Source organism: Triturus cristatus, chromosome 1_1 (assembly GCF_964204655.1).
Source record: "Triturus cristatus chromosome 1_1, aTriCri1.1, whole genome shotgun sequence".
NCBI classification, from domain to species: Eukaryota; Metazoa; Chordata; class Amphibia; order Caudata; family Salamandridae; genus Triturus; species Triturus cristatus.
In genome coordinates, this window is record NC_140579.1 from 1056690263 (window position 1) to 1056707096 (window position 16834).

At 46.2% G+C, this 16834-nt stretch overlaps 1 protein-coding gene and 1 long non-coding RNA gene across 7 annotated transcripts in view; one reads left to right on the forward strand and one right to left on the reverse strand.

Annotated features, from left to right (window-relative positions):
- The window catches only part of SCUBE3 (signal peptide, CUB domain and EGF like domain containing 3), a 1455403-nt gene that overhangs the window by 1409228 nt on the left and 29341 nt on the right, over positions 1 to 16834 (reverse strand). The gene's annotated exons all lie outside the window — the stretch shown is intronic.
- LOC146871519 (uncharacterized) overlaps positions 1 to 16834 on the forward strand; it is a 366584-nt gene that overhangs the window by 185817 nt on the left and 163933 nt on the right. For 3 of the 6 annotated variants that reach the window (XR_014981011.1, XR_014981009.1, XR_014981013.1), the window contains one exon: positions 9433 to 9684. This is a non-coding gene — a long non-coding RNA (uncharacterized LOC146871519). Of the gene's footprint in view, positions 1 to 3005; positions 3243 to 9432; positions 9818 to 16834 lie in introns of those variants that run through there. The other 3 variants (XR_014981012.1, XR_014981014.1, XR_014981010.1) reach the window with 3 other exon arrangements.

Below are 16834 nucleotides of genomic sequence, written 5' to 3' on the forward strand. Positions count from 1 at the left end.
GATTATGGAGGGAAAAGCCTTTTAGCTCTTTCATTAACCTTTTGTTCCGTGGTGTCGAGAACATTTTTTTAGCATGCAAACCTTTCAGATAGGCTGAAACAGCGAGACGTAAGACAGCTTACAGTCAGTTAAGTGGGTGAGGAATCTAACTATGACTGTGTCCAGATATGTGCTCTTGAAGCTTGTTGGCTTGGCAACATATAAGATATTTTTTGCAATTTAGGGTGCAGTGCTTTTTAGTGGATGGTCCATGTGCCTCCTTGATGATGTTCATTGTATTCTCATTTAAGTGGAAATGACTAAACTCAGCTAACTCTGAAACAAATACAACTGCTGAAGTTCTCCTGGGTATAGGGTATGGAAGAAACCATCCTGCATTGTTAGGCTGTCTTTGTGCTGACGTACGTTTACATACTATCTCTTTCACAGTGCATTATATGTGAATTTCAGGGCTGTTGAGGCCACCTGGGAGCCATTAAGATCAATGTTATGTTGGATGCCCTAAATTTCCCCAGAAGTCTTTGAATAAGTGGTACTGGAGGAAAAGTGAAGGCAAATATCCCACGCCAGCCTATTGATAAGGCATTCCCCAGAAATGGAAGTTGGTAGTGCCTGGATGCATTGTCTGATGTTGTGAAAATGTCCATTTGTAGCATTCCACAGTAATAGATTATGCCTGCTACTGAGTGAATTATCTCCCATTCACGAGAGCAGCTTGTATTTCTGCCTAACTTGTCTGCATATGTGGTTTCTATTCCTGGGACATTTGTTATCCATGTTCCATGATGTTCTTTGCAATGGCCCAACTCTAAATAGCTTGCGCTAGCTCAGAGAGGGTAACATACCATTCCCCCTGTTTGTATAGAGCATCACTATGATACTGTCCATTAGAAAAATGTTAGGGCTTGGAAATTCATTTTCAGTTCCAGGTAGCTGATGTTTCTGTTTAACTACTGTCCAGACTATAGTCCCCTTAATTTAAGGGTGCTCATATGTGCTCCCCATCCTAAGTGTGAGAAGTCCACTGGTATATTGGCCTGCAGGAGGGTGCCGAGAATGTCTTCCTTTTAGCATGTGTTCTGCATTCCACCAAACGATCTTCCTGCTGACCTTGTCTGTTACAACTACTAGAGCCACAAATTTCCCATTGTTTGTAACATTTGGCTGTTTGTACGCTCCTGAACTGGCCTCATGCATAGTCAAGTGTTAAAAATGAGGTGAAAGCAGAATTCTATCTTCCCAACAGTTTTGTTTACTGTCAACATTGTCAGAGATTGAAAAGTCTGGTAAACGTGAGCCTGGTTTAGCATTGCCTACCCTCCTTGATTCCGAAGATGTGTTCAGGTCTGCTCCCAGGAATGTTTTCTTTGTGTCTGGAGTGTGAGATGATTTGAAACAATTTACTAAAACCCCCTTTGTGTATAAAAGAGTTACCACCTTTTTCAGCAATGCTAGCACTGCATGAATGTGCTCGCCTTCACAAAGCCAGTCGTCTAGGTAAGGGCAGATATAAATGGCCTGTTTTCTCAGTTATGCTGTTGCTACAAGGTTGTATGACGGAACAAAGCAGGGAAATACTCTGCATGCCTTTACCACACATTTCTTTAGCTCGCATATGCTTTCACAACGTATGCCTTTATCACCCATTGTTTATATATATAACAATGGGTGGTAAAGGCATACGTTGTGAAAGCATATGCAAGCTATAGAAATGTGAGTAAACAATGCTTGGTAAAGGCATACGCTACGTTGTAAAAGGCTTCAGAACAAAGTCTATACCATCGCAGTATACTTACAAACACTTGTCTGTGATAACAGACTTTCAGTTGTTTAAGAATCCCTTTATACTCCCACTGCATGTCGGTGTTTGGGGGGGGCAGGGGGGTGGCATGAATGAGTCGACTGAATTAACTGAAGATGGCTCCCCTTGAGTTGCTTCCTTTGGGCTTTCCTGTGCCTCCCAAAAAGTTCTGGGGCTGTTGTTGTTGCTGCCACTGGCTGGACTATCAGAATTCACTCCCTTCATTTTGTCTTTAGGTATGTGTTTTGCATGATGGCCTCCCATGGCCACTTCTGTCAGATGTGATTCCCCTTTAAAAAGACTATCTGTTCAGCCCCCATGGTTTGGGCATTTTTTTGCCTTCTTCATTGCCTCAAGCGTTTACTCTGTCCCTCGGCTGAACAGGTGGTTTCTGTTAGTCTGCATGTCGCAATTTTCACCTGTATCTCTGGCCTTAACCCTGAGACATACAGTCACACAAACCATTTCAGGACTGTGCCAGCAGTGAGTTGTCTGCTTACTGTGTCTGCTGAGTTCAAGGCCAATTGTAGGCAGGAGATAGCTGTGTTGTTGCCTTCTTCAACAATTGTTTTGGCCTTCTTTTGATATTCCTCTGGAAGGTGTGACTTAAGGTCCTCCATGTCCTCCCCGTGTTGGTGTGTGTGTGTCCCACTGAGGAGAGCACAGGCTATCCGACATTCGGTGGCAGCCTCTCCATCCATCTTCCTATCCACTGCTTACAACATCTTGCTCTCTTCGTTCATTGTAGGCCCATTGATGCTGGTGACGTGGCTCTTTTTTTCGCTGTGGAGACTATTAGTGAATTTACCTCAACATGTCCCTGAATATACTTTGTGGATGGGGAAGATGCACTAGGCTTTATTTCTGTGTAAGTAAGTGGTCACTGTCTTACAAGTTGCCTGTTTTATGAATGCTTCTCTCCCTTGCTGAGGAATGCTTGGTAGCATGAGGAGAAACAGTTTTTTCTTGTAGAAAGGGCTCAGTAGTACTAATCAAAAGCGTGTGTCTTCCTTTTCTACTTCCGTCTACATCCCACAGGCATCTGCTGCTCTTTTAACCACCCCATCTCATGTAGAAATATCATCTGGAGGGGGCAGCCTTGAGTGATATATATATCTCCCTGCTCTTGTGGAGAGTATGACTCAACATGTTCCCACAATGACAGCAGCACTGGGATTGGTCTGAACGCTGTGGTTTTGTGCTCAGACAGTGCCTGGGAGCTTGTGACTTTTGTCCACCTAGCTGTCGAACACAACCGGGCGAAGAAATGCTAATCCGTATCAGAACACTGTCAGAGCACTGTGGTATCGGTTTGGGGTGCTTCTAGGCTCCACGAGTGCCCCTTCTCTGCCTCTGCCCCTTGCCGACAGGCACTCTAGATGGCCATTCGCCGGGATGAATCGGGCGGCATTGCACTGATGTCGGATGTTGGATGCACAGCGTGAGTGCCTTCAAGTCTCGGAACTCTCAATGACCGAAGAAGGGGCGGTAGCTGATAACTCCAGGGACTGCTCCAGGGATTAATCCATCAAACAGCAAAACGGCAACGAGTGTACAGTAAGATCGGGCGCTAGTATTAAAATGGCAGCCGTGCCCAAGGCTGTACTGCAATTGTTCACCTGCACCCAGAGGCGCAACTAGAGCCAAATTTCGGGGGGGGGGGCTGAGCAAAAATTTCGGGGGGGCTGAACTTTAAGCAATTGGCAGAGTGAAGCTGCTGGGGCTCTTAGAAGGGGTGAAACAACAGCGAGGCCTCATTAACATGCAAATGGTCGTTTAAAGACCTGTGAAGTGCTCGGGTGCGGCTGCTTTTTTGCCCGGGAAGGTGTCTCATCTCGGGCTGCCGCACACGACGGGGGGGGGGGGGGGGGGGGGGGGGGGGCTGAAGCTGAAGCCCTTTCAGTCCAATGGGTGTTGCGCGCCTGCCTGCACCAAGCCCTCTTCTAGCGCTCCTCAGCTCCACTGCAGCCTGATTTGCCACTAAACATAGAAGCGGCTTAGAAGCGGTACATCTGTTCTGCATCTGTTATGCATAACAACCACGATTAACACCGAGTGGGGTGTTTGAATATGCGGCAAAAGGCATGTAATGGCGCCCAAATTAGCGCAAAAATTGGCACGTAAATTACAGTCAGTCAACCGACTCTGCGCTTGAGCACCTGTAACGTCAGGATCAAACTGTGCCTGGACATACTGTACAAGCAAAATACGCAGCACCTTAAAGCAACGCAATGAGCTGCATGCATGCATGTATGTTTCTTATGACCTGCAGTCGAGCGCCTGTCTTTAAGATGGCGGCTATCTGAACTGCTCTCGATCTCTCAGAGTGGCCACATGGTCACATGGTAATGCACCTCAAATTGGTAATGCATCTCAAGGTTATTCACCTCAAGAGACCTCAAACCAGTGCCCTAAGAGATCACTTGCACTGTAAATAAAATTTACATGGCCACCTGGTAACACTCTAGAGGAGTCTGAGGCCACGTTGAGCACTACTACACTCTATGCGCATTCTGTGTGCACTCTATGTGCATTCTAAAGGTCTTTGTGCAATCTGAAGGTCTCTGTGCACACAACACACGGTGTGAACCTGTCAGCTTGACAGTTAGTGCACTCCAGTACGCCGGTGCGCGAGTACGCCAGCGCATTCCAGTGTATTCATTGCACACCAACACCTAGCGGCACCCAAGAACGTCTAACACCTAGCAGTACTATCTACTCCCTGCGACAACAATCTCATCCAATAACTTTTGGCACCTTGCATTGACCTACCAGCAACCTACTACCAAGACCCCAGTGTTCCAGTACCGCTCGTGTTGTAGCATACTCTGTATACACTGTACTCTGTATACACTGTAAGCATCACAAGTCTGCTGATATCTGCTGTTATCTGCCGCTACCACAAGTCTGCCACTAGCACAGTTCACTGTGTTACTGTTCTGTGTAATAGTGCTATAACCAACTACAACGTAACTACAAACAACTAATCCAACTATACCAAGCCATACTAGACCACACTAAGACAATACTCCGGGCTGCTGCTCGTGTTTGCAGGTAACACTGAGAAAAATGGCAACCTCCTAAAATGACGGATAAAGAGCCCAAGAGCCTTAAGAGAGTCAAGGCGGACCTACCAAACCCAGACTCTCCCACTAAAGGCAAGCGGGACATTAACGCAACAATGGATACAATACTAAGCAAGTTAGCTGAAGTTCATGATCTCACCAAATCAACAAAGGAAGAAATCTCTGCAATTAGGCAAGATATTAGAGACACTAACGTCAGACTGTCTGAGACAGAAAACAGGATTAGCCACCTAGAAGACACCGAAACCAGAAGTGTAAATCCCTCAAAAGTCTAACAGTCACAACAGACTCCTTGACAAAACGCCTGGCAGGGCATGAAGACAGGAAAAGAAGGGGGAATCTTAGAATTTTTGGGATTCCGGAAGGAGAGGAAGATCCTTCAGGCTCATGCATCGTCTTCCTGGAAAAATGGTTTTTGGAAGCCACCAACTTGACCTTTAGTAAGCCGCTGGAGTTTGACAGGGCCCACCGGGTCCCTGCTAGACTTGATGCAAGCCAGAGAACACCAAGGCCTATTGTATGCAAACCTCTCCGCTACCAACATGTAGAGCAGATCCTTGGCTTCATGCGCAAAAATAACCATATCCTGTGGAGGAACAATAAAATCTACATCTCTCAAGATTACAGCAAGGAAACTGTGGACACCAGAAAGGGATTCCTAGCACTTCGAACAAAGCTACAATCCTTGAACTATCAATATGCCTTCGCAGGACCAGCAAAATTCCGAGTAATGATCCAGGGATCCCCTCCCTTTTTCACAGATCACCTACAACTAAAGAAATTCCTCGATGACTCCAATGATCCTGCCGGGTCCTTCTGCTACAGGCTCTTAGGCCGCTCCTGGTTTACTTAAATTTACCTTGATACTCTAATGTTATGTAGCGGTCACAAATATTTCTAACCTATGCAGGTTGTTGCTCCCTGGCCATGATGTGTTCTAAAAATCTACAGTGATTTGTACAACAGTGTTTGTCCTTCCCTGCTATAGTATCTTGTTATGGATAAACAACTAGATGCCAACTAACCAACAAGCTGCCTGAATTGCCTGAACAGCCTTAACTGTTCGTACTGCATGCTATTAGTTGTCATTTCACTAGATAGGCATGTCATTAGATAGGCAGGTCATTAGATAGGCTTTAGATAGGCACTAGATAGACAGTGTCAGACATTGCTATATGTTGCTAGATATTGCTATATTACTATATGTTACTATGTATTGATATATTGCTATATATTACTATATGTTGCTGGATATTGCAAGATATTGCTAGATGCTGTTAGATATTGCTAGATTTGGTAGATACTGCTAGGTATATTGCTAGGTATTGCCAGATACTGCTAGATTTGCTAGATATATTGGTAGATATATTGCTAGATTTATTGCTAGATATTGCTATCAGTGGACACTGCTCCCATGAATACTGCGTTATATCCTGGAATGAGCCCGCCCACATTCAGTTGTCAGTTCTTAGTTCTGAGTTCTTAGTCCTCAGCTCTTAGTTCCTAACGCTGAAGTTTGCTACTCTCAAGCCACACAATGATCTCATGTAACTAATACATCTTGTCTGGCTCACATGGGGGGGGGGGGGACTCTCTTCCCCAGTCACCATGTCTGTTTTCTACCTTGAAGGGTGGGTGGGAGGGTCAGGGTTGAGGGTGGGTTGGACCAGGGTTTTGGATTTTGTGTTCTTTATATCATTATTGTTTTTCATTGCAACTGGCTAATCACGCAGACTGACTATACCCCAGTCTGGTTAGACATAGAAAGGTCGACAATCAATGATATGCCTCTATCTGCCCTCCTTACCATGAATGTATACCACCTACCCCACTCAAAGTACATTCGGCTTAACACCAAAAGAGCCCTTTTACGACTAGACCACCTCTACCAACTAAAAGTCAATAAGTCCAACATGTCCGCTCTCTTGCGAAACCCAAGCCTGAAGATCAATGGTGAGATGCTCCACTGGGAACATTGGTCTCAAAAGGGCATATCTAGTCAAAGACCTCTTTACTGGGGCCCTCCCATTACCTTGTTCTACCTTCCAAGACCGGCACAAACTAAAACCGATTGACTTTTATAACTTCCTAAAACTAAAATCTCTCCTCTTGATGCGCTCTAATAAACCCTTCGACCCGACGGTAGTCTCCAAGATGTCACAACTACTAGAGACAGGACACACCGTCTCTAAGATATATAAACTTCTCTCTCCCAAACCTCATAAGTCTCACAGAAAATGTGAAGTTAAATGGGAGTCTGAACCCAACTCCAACAACATCCCATATGACTGGGATAAAATACACATCACACCATTTTCAAATAAAATATCTCCAATACTGTCGCAAACCAAACTTATGTTAATAAATAGGACATACTGGACACCCGAGAAAATCTTTAAACTCAATCTAAGTGAGAGCCCGACATGCTGGAACTGTAAATCCAACGTTGGTAACCTCTCCCACATGCTCTTCTCTTGCCCTACCTTACAAACATATTGGGACAAGGTTTACGATTGTATAAGTAACACCTTCAACATAGCCCCTTCAAGGAAAATTTCATATATTATATTAGGTGCCCTGGACCCTAAAGTTGAAAATGTTAATGACCGGTACCTGCTAGACCTCATGCTTACCTTAGCCTGTAAAATTGTATTGTGTAAGTGTCTTTTAGAATGTGGCAAGAATGGCTATCTTCCCTCAGAGGAGTGGACAATGCCGTGCTCCATACTTCTCCATGGCGTAAAACCCACAGGAAACTCTGGAAGTCCCTTGATGCCTCATCATTCTCATACGACCCACCATGACGATCTCCAGTACTGTATTGTAACTCATGCCTCTATAACTGCGTAGTATGTAAATACTTGACACACTTGTGCTACATACTGCACTGTATACTACCGTGAACTCCCATGGTGAACTGTGCTGGCTCATTTACCTCTACGTCTTCTACGAACTAACTGCGAATATCTTGGTTGGGCACTTGAGCAATTTATAATTTATATTTTATATTTTAGAGTATATATGGTATCTGTTTATTTACTTACTTACGTTGTCTTTACATCTGTTTTCCCCTGTTTGATTGATTTACTTATTCTTATTCTTCATTATTATTATTATGAATGGTCTTATTATTTGATTTTTCTTATAACTCAATAAAAACGATTTGAAATAAAAAAAGATTAGGGGACTGGAGAGATAACAGGGTTACTCAGGGTCCGTTATGGTCATGCTCCCTACCCTACAGAGAACCCTGACACAAATTAGGCACTGCAGACAACACTCCTATAAAGAGGGTGCCTGCAGTCATCATGAAACTTTGATTGTGCTTCAGGCCTGCTCATTGTCAATCACAGTTCAAGTGTTATAGAGATCATGAGGCACTGACATAGCCTGGTTGGCTTCCGCTCCGTGACTCTAGAGCTGGCTTGTAAAGGTTCATGTAAAGTGTATGTTGGAGTGAAAATTTTCTTATAGAATATTACTTTTATCAGGTAACTTAAAAGGTCAATACAGGATTTACACGACACACAAGAGTCTGCAGTTCCTCTGTATATTCATATAACAAAGTTATACATTTGAAAGTTATACTGTCAAACAGGGCTGTTTTATAAAAGTGACATAGTGACACAATGTGATCATATGGTTCTAACAACACCAACAAATTACATAAACATAACATGTGAACAAATTACTTGATGAGGTGTCTGTTTCTGTCTTTTTACTTCAGTGCAAACCACAGCCTATTGTAGGCTTGTTGACCAATGATGCAGAACCTTAAATATAAATATCGTCGATGTTTTGACCCTTATCGAATGTGTTCTCATTCAACCATCACAACGGGTCTTCTTCACAACTAAAGAACATATATACACAGACTGCACGACAAAATTATACATGATATCAGACCATGTGTGTAGTGTCTATGGTGAAGATTAAAAGCCCTTGTGACAAGTTATATGCGGGTGAGACACGACAAAAGGTGAAGGCCAGAATCTTCCAACATTACAGTAGGATAAGATAGGAGTACAGAGGGCCCTCCTGGTCGAACATTTTCCGACTGTGAAACACCTAACAGACAGCTTGAGGTGGTGGGTTCTTGAAAGGGTACTCCGGAATCCCAGAGGAGGCAATGCATTGTCCACCCTAAATGTAAGGGAATGCAAATGGATACATATACTAGACACAATGAACCAAGGCCTCAACAAGTTTTAGGCATCAAGATACACAATAGTGTTTAGTAAACGGGTGTGGATTAGTCCATATATCTGACTTAAAATTGACGGCTAAAGGAATCCTCCCTAGAAAGGCCAAAGAAGTAAGTTTTTTCTAGTAGAATGTGCTTGCGGAACTGATGGTAATGTACATTTGACTTTTATGTAACATATCTATATGTATTTTACTATCCATCGCACAATTCCTTCTTTTGAAATTACTTTTCCTTTTCTAAGGTTGGAGAAAGCTACAAATAACTGTTGTGTTTTCCTAAAAGATGTAGGGACTGATTTAGATCTTGGCAGTAATGGTACACTGTGATTTTTTCTATAGAGTCACTGCCCACCTATTTGGCGGTCTGCCCGCGTGATTTTGATGTTGAAGGTTCCATGGATGAAAGACTGCGAGAGTCCAGCCAACTTTGCCAGGAATTCTCACCCGTATCAACGGCACCATAGGCAGAAGCGGCTGTTGGCAGGAGTCCAGCCAAGATGACCGCCGAGCTAATCACGATTTGGCTTTCCGTCGAAGGAAATGTGTCAGGAATACCTCCTACTTTGAGTTGGCGGAATCTAAAGAAATGAAGTAAGGACGTACCTTTTTTTTATTTACTGTTTCCTACTTCAGTTTCTATCTTGAACCCCATTATCCCGCTACCTTCTTTGCTGCTCCGACTCCATCACGACGCCAGATGACTCTGTTGACGGCGGGATCTAAGGTAGGAAACTTCTACAACTGTCTTACTATGAATCGTGTGTTGACAATTGCTGTAGCCTCATGTTTTTTGCATTGCTCTTACATACAATTTTTTATGATGTGTAATGCAGTAGTGTTCATTTTACAACTTGTGAAGGAAAAATGTACACACCTGTATCAACACTTAAAAACTAAATATTGTTGTTGTGGTGCTTAGGAGTGTGGTGCCTGTGGGTGTGCATTCAATAGTTGGTATATGTTGTGCGTGTGGTGTGCAATTATGTAGGAAGGTGGAATCTGACTATATGGTTGCCCCCACTTTTTTCCTGGTGTTTGAATGGTTTTTGACTAATCTGGCTGGGATCCTGCTATCCAGTACCCCAGCCTATCTGCTTACTCCCTTAAATGATTGGTGTGCATATTAGATGCACTAGTGATTGGATACTGTGGTACCTTATGAGCCCCTAGTATATGGTACCTTAGGTACCTAGGGCATTGGTACTTCACAGGCCTACCAGGGGCTGCAGCATGTATTATGCCACCCCTGGGAAGCATTCACAATCTGACACCACAGGCCTGCTACTGCAGCCTGTGTGAGGTAGTGGTAGCACTCCTCACTGAGGTATAGGTTCCTATATCTCACCATACACACACATATAAACCTATCAGTCACCCCTATGGTAGACCCTATCAATCCCAAGGGCAGGGTGCTTGGTTTACTATGTGAGGGGGTGCTTCTGCCTGAGCAGGACCCCTCTGCAGCTGGCAGAGTCTATTCTCTGCTGCTGTTTGTGGATGCGGTTAAACCATATACTCTTAAGTGCATTATAACCTCGCGGTAAATGCTAACTTTGGAATGACTGCATCAAAACATGCCGTGTTTGGTGTCAAACAACTTGGAATCCTACCCCCACACCAGTAACTGGTGTGGGAGTAGGATCCCACCCTTCTAGAGGGGACGACATGTACCCACTGTACTACACGGTAGAAATCATCTAGAGCCCTGGCATCACAAAATGGATGCCACCAGCACAGACACCGGGCTGCCCTCCTGCTGCTGACCGAAACTCGCAGTGGAGGGAGCCCAACAAAGGGTTTCCTGTCACAGGGAGGTGTCACCACCTCCCAGACAGGATTTAGTGTATTGGAGATGGGTGGGTGCACTCTTAGAGTGCTTTGAAGTCCTGCACTGGGGGAGCAGTAGGCTCCTCTGTGCATATGCCAGCTCAAACCGGTTCAGGGGCTACCTGCCCTTGCTCTGGCGCGAAACTGGACAAAGGGAAGTGGGTGTAACCACCCACTACCCTGACCCTCCTAGAGGAGTGGTCATAGAGCTAGTCCCGCCCATCTTTTCACTATAAGATACCAAAGCTTGCCAATGCAACTTAGATTACACCTGGACGACGCTCTACTAAGAAGAATCCTGGCCCTTCGACGTTCCACTATCTCTGGAAGACTGAAGAATCTCCCTTGGAGTCAAGGAGTGACTCCCCTGCTTGGCAGGCACCAAAACTCTTCTACAACGGTTGCAAACTTTACCGCTCCCGCCGGAGCCCGAAGTCCCTGCGTCCCCTGAAGCGGATTTCCTGACCTCTCGACGACCATTTTGAGTCCCCAGCAAAGCTGTGGCATCTGGACCCCACGAGTGACAAGGAACAGCAATACCAGGGAACCGTGCACTGGTTTCGAGTGCAAGCCCTAATCTACGTCCAAAGAAGTTGTGCTTTGGACCACTTGTTGTCCAAGTCCCTAGCAGGTCTAGTACCGAAATTCAGCGGCCTACCCCGTCCCGAGTGACCGTGGGCTGTTGTTAAACTTTTCCTGCAAAGGCGTCTTCGCGGTTGCTGCCCGTTGGCTAGTAACTCACCTGAAGACTTCCACATCGACTTCAAGGGCTCGCCTGGTTGCTCTGGGCCTGCCCTCACTTACTCTCGCTGGGTAAGTCCATCGGACCTTGCTGGTCTGTACCATTGGCAATCTTCACTCTACACAAGACTTGCAGTTGCCAAGGCTTGTTGGCTCCAATCCGGGTGCCGACACTGTCATCAGCTGCAGACGTCGTGGGAACCTCCGAAGCCAGCTGCTGGTTATCTTCGATCCCTCCTGGTCCTCGTGAGCGAAGAGACAAAACACCATCATCGACCTGAAGAGACGCGACAGCTGTGGTCATCCATCTTGCTGGCCACCGGTCACTGGCAAGTGACTCTGAACTCTGTCCCCTCAATTTCTAGGTCTTTACAACTCCAATCCATCGTCGGATTCGAACGGACACGTCTCCAGTCGTCACAAGCAGCAAGTCTTCAAGGATCTCCATTGAAAACAGCATCGCGACCCGACACCAAAGGACACCTATGCACCCGGCTTCCCTGGGTGAGGTAACTCGTGCACTCCGGTGCCCAAGTGTGTGTTGGCTCTAGAAATACTTACCCTGTAAGTTGCTTGCCTGTTGACTTTTGCGAAGTGCCCTAGAACTGTAAAATACAAACCGCGAGATTTGCCATTGAAACGCATTGAAAACCCGCGTGTGTGTTTAGACACTGCACGCGTCTCCTGTGGGCTGATTACTTACCTGCTAACACTGCAGAAGTGAAGCCCCAGCGATTCCCAAGGCCCTAGGCCTCTTCATTTTGCAAGTCGAGTTTGTTAACCCATTATTTTAGTATATGGTCTGGTACGCCCCTAGGGCTACAGCCATATTTGTGCTTAATTTATTGAGAACTGTTGATCTTTTGAATGTTTACCTGGTTCTAATCTCATAAAGAGATTAGTAGAGTATATTTAGAAATAAATACATATATATTTGATATATATACCTGTGTGGTGTCTTTTCATTTGGTAATTCAATAGATTATAAGGTAAAACAAGCTGCTTTACATTCCTCAGAGACTTAGCCTGAAGGCTGCTCTCCACAGCTACCACTAAGATAGCTTTCTTTAAAAGGTTGTCTTTAAACCTATCTACCAAGAGTCGAATTGGACTGGTGCAAGGTGGCCACTATAACTAGTGACCAGCATATGCCAGGCCAACTTCTCACATTGGTGGGCAGCGTGTGGGATTCCAGCTTGCCATTGTTTTACCAGAAAATCTCTATTTGAATTACTAACTGAAAACCACTTAAGGTACTCAAGGTACATATAAAGTCAAGCTAGTATCAATAAGTTCTACTGAACTTAGAGCTGTTTGTGAAGGGACAAGCACACCCTTGCTACAGCTCAAGCTAGGTCCAGTAGGCCTCAACTAGTGTAGGTAGTACAACACTGCACAACACTAGTATGTCTCACCATGGTGGAGCCAGTGGGTCCAGCCCATCTCAGTACAAAGATATAGCCTACACTGAACTGAAGGCCTTATGCTTTGAAAGACAACTGAGGGTGGGCAGGAGTCCCTCATCACAACACCTGATAGATCTGTTAGTAGCAGATGACCTGAGACAAGCTCTAGGAGCAAGTGGGTCTGCATCAGGGGGTGGTTCAAACATAGTCTCTGGGTCTGATGATGAAAATCAAGATGACCTGGAGTCTGTGGTTGAAGGGCCAGACCCAGAAGGGTCTGAAAGGAACAGAGGAAATCTCCCTAAGAGTGCTGACAAAGTGGGAGGAAGGCCTAGGTCCCTTTCCGGGGACTCTGACCATTCATACCACTCTGGAAGAGAATCTGTTCACCAGAGGAACTCCAACTTTCCCAGGAAGTCCTCCTCTGAAAGAAGGTTCAAGATGCTCCAGTATGAGGAAGCTAGGCTTGCCGTCAGAACCAAGCAATTGGCCTTAGATAGGGAAGCCTTCGAGCTCCAAAGAGCTTCTAAGAAGGAGGGGTTAGATACCCCTGGTGGCAGCAACAGTGTCCCTAGAGGCAGAGATTACATGCCAGATCATAGGAACCTGTCCAAGGTTGTTCCTCCCTACCAGAGTGGGGATGATATCCACAAATGGATAACTGCTATGGAGAGGGCCTGTAAAGTTCAACAGGTCCCCCAGAAACAGTGGGCAGCAATCTTGTGGCTCTCCTTTTCAGATAAAGGTAGAGACGAGCTCCTCACTGTTAGAGAAGAGGATGCTAATGATTATGAATCCGTGAAGAGTGCATTAATAGATGGGTTTGGCTTAACCACTGAACAGTACAGGTTCAAGTTCAGAGACACCCAGAAAGCACAGACTCAGGATTGGGTGGACTTTGTAGATTGTGCTACCAAGGCTCTGGAGGGTTGGATAGTTGGCAGTAGAGTCACTGACTTTAAAGGATTGTATAATTTGATTATGAGAGAGCAGATCCTTAATAATTGTCAAAACCAACTCTTACACCATTACCTGGTGGACGCTGATCTGACCTCTCCCCAAGAATTGGGAAAGAAGGCAGACAAATGGGTCAGAACCAGGGTTAGGCCCAAGAACCAAGGTGGTGACCAGAAGAAAGATTCCACTAAGCCCAAAGAGAAAGGTGGGGATGATAAAACAGAAAAGTCCTCAACCCAGTTCTGGGGGTGGGTCCCAAAATCCTTCCTCTTCCAATAAGAAACCATATCGCCATGTGTGCAAGCAACCTGGACACTGGAAAACTGACTCCAGCTGTCCAAAGAATGGCAATAAAGAAAATGTTCCTCCCTTTGCAGCTCCAACACCTCCTGTTACTACCAGTAGTAATCCCCCATGTGGTGGGAGTGCACCCAAAAAATTAGTTGGGCTTTCTTGGGGAACTCAGGTGGACTCTGGCCTAACCAGGTCCCCTACACAAGCAACTCTAGTCTGTGATGGTGGCATGGGGTTTGCCAACTTTACCATGAGTCCCAATATCTTGAGCAGGTACAGACAAGAGCCCATGATCAATGGTCAGAAGGCTGTGGCCTACAGGGACACAGGGGCTAGTGTCACCATGGTGACAAAGAGACTAGTGCCCCTAGAACAGCTTTTACCTGAGTTTAGCTACCAGGTGACCAATATTGATGGAATTAGGACAGACCATCCCATGGCAGTGGTAAATCTCAGCTGGGGAGAGGTCACTGGCCCAAAGAGTGGCAGTGTCCCCAACCTTGTCTGTGGATTGTCTACTGGGGAATGATCTGGAAATCTCAACCTGGGCTGAGGTAGATCACAATGCCCATTTAAGAATGTTAGGCATCCCCGAGAGAGTGGATGAGACCCTGAGGGCCTCACCTCCACCCCAGGAGAAAATAAGGGGAGTGAAGCCTGAAACTATGGATCACTCCACACAAACAGAGAGCATAGGGGGTGAGGAACAGTCCTCCCCCCACCAGACTAAAGGTAAGGGTCAAGTTTCTAAGGGAACTGATCCTGCCCCTTGTGAAGTAACTGCCCCAGAAGTGGTCAGGCCTGTCCTGGCCACAACTCTGATGGCAAGGGATCCTTCCAAGGTGGCACCCAGTCTGGAGCAGGTATCCTGCCCCTCTCTACCCTGCCTCAGTCAGCCCAGGGATGCAGAGGTCAGTGGAGTAGTTCTAGCCAGGTGAATATTCCTCTACAAACTGAGGGATCCCCCTTACCCCTAGGTACAGTTACCCCCCAGATGGACTTTGTTGGGCACAGGGAAACCTGGGGCATAGTTGCCCCAAACATTCCAATGCCCTCCACTACTCCAACCAGAGGGACCCAACCCCCAGCTGTAGGCAGCCAGAGGTTGACCCATAGGGCCAGATATGACACAGTCATGGACAGAAAGGCTTCCATGGTGACCAGTGTGCTGAGGAAGTTGAGACCACCCCAAATAGGGCCTCACTTCCACACTCAGACACCCCACCAGCCTACTTCTGTACCAGAAAACAATACAGGTAATTTCCCTAGACTTTGGAGAAACTCCAAAACCCCTTGGGGTAGGATTTCCCAAGTGGACCATGAGACAGGGAGCAACCATGCTAGTGCAGGTTCTTCCTTATATGGCCACTCAGGAAATAAAGACTTAACTGGGCAAGGTTAGCCTTATCTCCTTTCGTTTGGGGGGGGAGGGGTTATGTAGGAAGGTGGAATCTGACTATATGGTTGCCCCCACTTTTTACCTGGTGTTTGAATGGTTTTGACTAGTCTGGCTCGGATCCTGCTATCCAGGACCCCAGCCTATCTGCTTACTCCCTTAAATGATTGGTGTGCATATTAGATGCACTAGTGATTGGATACTGTGGTACCTTATGAGCCCCTAGTATATGGTACCTTAGGTACCTAGGGCATTGGTACTTCACAGGCCTACCAGGGGCTGCAGCATGTATTATGCCACCCCTGGGAAGCATTCACAATCTGACACCACAGGCCTGCTACTGCAGCCTGTGTGAGGTAGTGGTAGCACTCCTCACTGAGGTATAGGTTCCTATATCTCACCATACACACACATATAAACCTATCAGTCACCCCTATGGTAGGCCCTATCAATCCCAAGGGCAGGGTGCTTGGTTTACTATGTGAGGGGGTGCTTCTGCCTGAGCAGGACCCCTCTGCAGCTGGCAGAGTCTATTCTCTGCTGCTGTTTGTGGATGCGGTTAAACCATATACTCTTAAGTGCATTATAACCTCGCGGTAAATGCTAACTTTGGAATGACTGCATCAAAACATGCCGTGTTTGGTGTCAAACAACTTGGAATCCTACTCCCACACCAGTAACTGGTGTGGGAGTAGGATCCCACCCTTCTAGAGGGGACGACATGTACCCACTGTACTACACGGTAGAAATCATCTAGAGCCCTGGCATCACAAAATGGATGCCACCAGCACAGACACCGGGCTGCCCTCCTGCTGCTGACCGAAACTCGCAGTGGAGGGAGCCCACCAAAGGGTTTCCTGTCACAGGGAGGTGTCACCACCTCCCAGACAGGATTTAGTGTATTGGAGCTGGGTGGGTGCACTCTTAGAGTGCTTTGAAGTCCTGCACTGGGGGAGCAGTAGGCTCCTCTGTGCATATGCCAGCTCAAACCGGTTCAGGGGCTACCTGCCCCTGCTCTGGCGCGAAACTGGACAAAGGGAAGTGGGTGTAACCACCCACTACCCTGACCCTCCTAGAGGAGTGTTCATAGAGCTAGTCCTTCCCATCTTTTCACTATAAG